Here is a 5664-nt window from a genome sequence, read left to right as displayed (position 1 = left end):
AAACAAGAAGTGCGCAGTATTATCTCCTGCAAATGTAAACGAACTTGTTTGCCTTAGCGATTGACTGAACAAGAAATATGACTGAGTGGATGTGTAGGCTCTAAAGTTTTACGTTGTTTTATTTCTGAATGCAGTTATTTTTTGTACATAATTCTACAGTTGTAAGTTCAACTTTCATGATAAAAAGATTGCACTACAATGCTTGTCTGAGGTGAATCAAAAAATACTATGTCTTTTGTTTTTTACAGTGCAAATATTTGTAACCAAAAACATAAAGTGAGCACTCTACTCTTTGTATTCTGTGTTGTAATTGAAATTAATATATTTGAAAAGGTAGCAAACATCCATAAATATTTAAATAAATGGTATTCTATTATTAACAGCGCGATTAATCATACAATTATGTTTTTGTAATTGCACGATTAATCATGATTAATTTTTTTAATTGTTTGACAGCCCTAGTTTATACTAAAGAGTCCAGAGTAACTTTTCTGTGGTTACAGAAGTTGTCAGAAAACTATTCTCAGGGGTCATGTCTGGCCCATTCATTTCCTTTTTACTTGTCCCCCAAAAGGAAAAGAACTATCCACAGTATGCATCCGATGAAGTGAGCTGTAGCTCACGAAAGCTCATGCTCAAATAAATTGGTTAGTCTCTAAGGTGCTACAAGTACTCCTTTTCTTTTTGCAAATACAGACTAACACGGCTGTTACTCTGAAACTATCTAGGAAGCTCTCTGCCATGGTTCCCAAAAGTGTGATCTGTTACTTTTTGGAAGGCACAGATCATTCTCAAAAGAGTGGAGTGTCAAGTTCCACGGATTCATTGCTCACAGGCCGACTCCCAATTTGTCCATCTCAACAGGACTCTTCCATGCAACTGCGTATCTGACAATGTCTGGGTTTGCTCAGCAAATCAGTATGCCTATATCATCAATTTTCATTTAGTAACAGTACAAAGTAATATGTCAATGCACAAATCCTACAGAAGAATTCATCATTGAAATGTTTATTCTCAATAAACAGAACAGCTCTGTTGCAGCAAGAGTGCTTTAAAGATGAGATATTTTATGAGACTGTCAGATAAATAAACTGGTAGATAGAACTGGGTAGATATTTAGATCTTTAAATGCTGTCATGTCTAATGTTGTAACCCTTATCTTCCTTAGTTTTGTTGATGAATAGAAGATTAGTGGGAGTGAGAGAATGTTTTACATCCTGTTCGAACATTAATGGTATGTCAGATCAGCAGTTTATCAACTGTTTCTATCCTTGCAGGAAGACTAGCCTTAAAACTGAACTACTTCCCAGGAGCTAGAGATAAGCAGTAGGAGTTGTGTAATTTCCTCAACTATGAAATGGACAAAGCTGGCTCTTTTGCAATTTACTTTCTTTATGCAATGACAGGTGCAGTGTGGCAGAGTGGCGTCCCTTCAGACTTGAGAGTGAGGGACCATGACCTTCTGCCTGCTGGGCGGTGCCAAATCTGCCCCATCCCCCTCACCAGAGGTACCAGGACGGGGCAGGAAGTATAAAGGGAGGACCCTATTGTTCAGTTGAGTCAGAGCCACAGAATGAGGCAGACATCACCAATCTGCTGCAGAACTCTGTGAAGCGAAAGCAAAACTGCACTGTGCAGCGCCCTGCCCCTGGAGGAGACTGACCCTGGAGAGGAGTTGCCAGGACTGCCATCAACCATGTACTCCAAGGAGACGGAGGACCCTTGGGCTATGGAGCCCTACACCCAGATTGTGGTAGGAAGTAGCCCAGGGAAACCAGACTATAGTCCGGTTTTTCTGCAAGTCTGTGTGTTTCAGTGGGATCCCTGCTGATGCAGTGGTGGTCCCCCTACCCCCTGCCACCAAACCCACCCCTGTGGTGGTGGCTGACTCCACCTTGGCTGGAAGTCCTGTGCTGTGTTTTTGGCTTCCCCAGCCAGAAGGCAGGGGAGCCTCAAACTGTGTTTGCTAGTTGCCTTAGCCCAGAGGCTTAGGCCAAAGCCTGCACCCTACTCTGCCCCACCTAGAGGGCCAGAGCCCTAGACTGTTGAGTCCTGTCAGTCCTAGCCAGGAGGCTCAGGAAAAAAGACTGCTTATTGCTCTGCCCTGCCTGGAGGGGTCAGAGCTCCAGACTGTTAACAGTTGTTTGCCCTGCCAGGACGCTACGAGCTATAGACTGCTTGTTGCTTGGCCCCAGACAAGGGGTACCTGTGCTCGACTACTGCTGCCTTATGCCGTCAGTCGGAGTGGCCTCCCTCCCCACTTGAGAGGAGGGAACACTACAACAGGTAATGTAAGTGGCATATATCAGCAGTCTCCTGCTCTCTACTGAGATACCTATATGGTACTATTATAGGCAGGGTTGGGCTAATTGTTAAGGTTAGGTTGCTCAATGTTTCCCATTATAAAAGATGTTGTTTTCACTTGCTTATAACTGCCAAACTTTGACTGCAGGCACTGAGCAGGACCTCCCCTCCAACTGCTGTTCCTGGCTGCTATGGGTGGCTGTGGCCTCAGGTGCAGAGTCATTGTTCTTGTTCCTGTCTCTCCTGTGCTCTCAATACTCCCCGTGTTGGATACCAGGCACCATGGAAGATGAAAACCCTTGATATGAGGGCAGAGAGGGACAACAGATGGACATGGGAGGGAGAGCGTGAGGAAGTAGATGGGGACAAGAAGCAGGGGCAGAGGGAGATTTGGACTAGTAGTTCATGGGATGAGGTGGTGGGAGGTTGTGACTGGCTGGGCAAGGAGATTGGGATTGGGATGAGAAACCAGGAGGGAGTGAAGACAAAGAGAATAACCCAAATGATATTTTTGGCATGGCATATACTTTAATATTCTTTGTCTTAAATAGAATTTATAATGACATGATCTAAAACAGCTCTCTGATTTTGGGTTAACAGTTGCTAGGAGTAAGACATGACCCTTCACCCAGTAAAAGCCAGCAAAAGTTAGTTTCCCAATTCCATGTCTGGTGAAGGGGCAATGTGACAGTTACCAGGAGGCATCCCATGTATTTGAAGGAATACTAAGAGGACACATGAAGATGTAAGAGTGGGCAAATGACAGTGACTATTCGTTAAGCTGTTAGTTATACTCATGAATGTGTCAAGGCCTTCCACCAGATGCCAGGGGCCATCTGGTACCCTCCACACATTACTGCAAAAGGCTAAAGCAGCTTCCTCAAAGTGGCCTCCTGTTTGTCCTACTCTTTTTATATTTTTAGAGCCCACTGTGCTTGCAGTTGTCACAAGGGTATTGTAGAAGAACTGCCAGTTTAATGGGGCCTTTCAAAACTAACCAAAGGTCAAGCTTGCCTACCTTGATGAGGATTGAACCATATTGTTGGGGCTTAAGACCTGTCATGCCCTATGATTTGCTGAGATGACCACCCAGGAAAGTGCCAGAGTAGAGTAACCTTAAAGGCCAAGGTGAATGTGGAAGATGGTGTGTTGTTCTTGGGCCACCATGACATCCAGAAAGGTCAACACCCCTACTTTCCAAGGCTAGTCCTATGAACAGACAACTTCAGGCCACATGCATCACCCCACCTCAGAGCCCAGAAGACCCCACCAAAGTGCGGTACTGACCAGAAATGATATTACTTCGTCCCCTAAGCTGCAGCCCTGACTCTGATGACAAGTCCAAAGACCATGGAAGCCATGGAGTTTGACCCTTTTTTCTTTACCTTAAAGTATCTTTTTTTCTCTTTCGAGAGAGGGAGACATCCCTTATAATCTTTTTTTCTAATTCTTTTGGGGTGTGAACACAAATGAATGCATTTGAATCCTAGCACATGCATATAAAGACACAGTAATAATTCCCTAAACTTAAAATCCTAAGCAAGTCCTGCTTTTAAAATCATCTGAGTGTATTCCTGCTTTAAGGAGAAGCATCAGTGAGACAAAGCTATACTTTATAAGAAGAAGTGAAAGCAAAAGCTGATGGCAGTGTGGCCTTAATGGCTAGGGCACAGAAGACCTCTGTTCTATTCCTAGCTCTGCCAGAAGTGTGTTGGGAGACCTGGGGCAAGAAACTTGCACCTCTCTGAGCCTATCTGTAAAATGGGGGAAACGATATTAACCTCCTTTGCAAAGTGCTTTGAGCTCTACTGATAAGTACTAACTAAGCAATAGGTGTTATTACTGAATCAAAAGTCATATTTAGGACAGGGGAGCAAACAGGATTGTCACTAAACATATGGTAACTTTAGGAGGAATCTAAACTTACTTCAGGGACTGAGAGGGAAACTATTTTGGTTTTGATTCTAAAACGTTCAATCAGTTCAGCTGAGTTCCTTGCCATCGGCAAGGACCTGTAATTGGGATTTGGAAATAAATGGACGCCTACCTCCTTCAATTCTTGGGATTAGGGGGTGTACAATCAGACCTTTCCTAACAAGGGGCCAACTCGGCTCCAGAGATTTCTCCTCCACACACTCCATCTTCCAGCCCCAAGTTCTCCCCCTGCTGCTCCCCTATATCCAGTCCTGAGCTGTCTCATGCTGACTCTGCATTCAGGTCCACATACACTCGCCTCCTGCTGCCCCACATCCAGGCCTGCACTCTTCCCCCCACACTTCCCTGCACCCAGTCCTGCAGACTCCCTGCCCCAAGCTCTTACTCAGAGAGGCGGTCAGACTGAAAAGAACCATCCACACTAGAGACCAGGCAGTTCTGGGTGCAGCAGACCCATCCTACTTCTACATCTCTGCTTCCTCAGGAAGCATCAAAAGCCTGGATTCAGTCGTCCCAGTCTCCTGGGAGTTCCTAGTGCCCCCTGCTATGTTTCTCCGTGGGGGCAGGTAGTGCTTGGTGCCCACGTGTGCTGGAATGACTGCAAAGATGGAGGGCCAAGCAGGTGCACAGGGTTACCCAGCTGCTCAAATTTGGCCCAGCCACCACTGCGTCAGGAGAGGACAGAGGGGCAGTTGGGCCAAAATTCTAGCTCTGGTCAGGGCGAGGGCTGCACCACACTTGTGAAAATTTATTCTCTGCTGTATTAACTTTATGATTTGATTATTGGCTGTGTTAATCTGATTTCCATTGTAAATCTGTTGATTTGATTTCAGTTGTAGCCTTAATTTAATAATTGTACTGTCTAATTCTTAGATAATTGAGTAAAAGTTTATAGTAGTTATCCACAGCAATAAGCTTGTTTGATCTGAAGTTTGCTTGTTTATTAACTTTTAATAAAAACCATAAAAGTATACAGAGGCTGTTTTTCTTTCAAATTAATAATTTGGGCCAGAATCCTCAAGAGTTCAGGTAAATTAGCCAAATTATATGAGAGCCAATCAGATCTTTCACTAAACTAAACCTTTATTTCTCACAAGACACAGGAATAGGGCAGAAGGATCAGTAACAGCTACAACACACTCCCTCCAGAACCAAAATTGAAATCCAAGAGTTCTCAGCCTCATCATTCCTTTGCTGTCAGTAAATATCAGTGAAGCCCACTGGCAAACTGTGAATCTCATCTCTTTCTAGTGTTGTCCAAATACAGGATGGCAACAAACTACTGCTACCAGTAACTACTAGTTCAAGTGGCAGAGGTTTGTGGTGGATTTAAAGGTTCCAACCATGCTGATGACCTATATGGGTGTCAATGATATCACATAATGGAATCCATCAGTTTGCTTGTTTAATAAACCATGAAATAGC

General features: G+C 44.1%; 1 long non-coding RNA gene across 1 annotated transcript; it reads left to right on the top strand.

The window, feature by feature from the left end:
- The first annotated feature begins 1467 nt into the window (after nucleotides 1–1467).
- Nucleotides 1468–5210, top strand: LOC122462317. The gene is made up of 2 exons (XR_006284797.1): nucleotides 1468–1753; nucleotides 2905–5210. It is a non-coding gene; the product is annotated as an uncharacterized LOC122462317 (long non-coding RNA).
- Nucleotides 5211–5664: the final 454 nt, after the last annotated feature.

Source organism: Chelonia mydas, chromosome 1, assembly GCF_015237465.2.
Source record: "Chelonia mydas isolate rCheMyd1 chromosome 1, rCheMyd1.pri.v2, whole genome shotgun sequence".
NCBI classification, from domain to species: Eukaryota; Metazoa; Chordata; order Testudines; family Cheloniidae; genus Chelonia; species Chelonia mydas.
The sequence above is the reverse complement of the archived record's forward strand: the minus strand, read 5'-3'. Positions and strand labels throughout refer to the sequence as shown.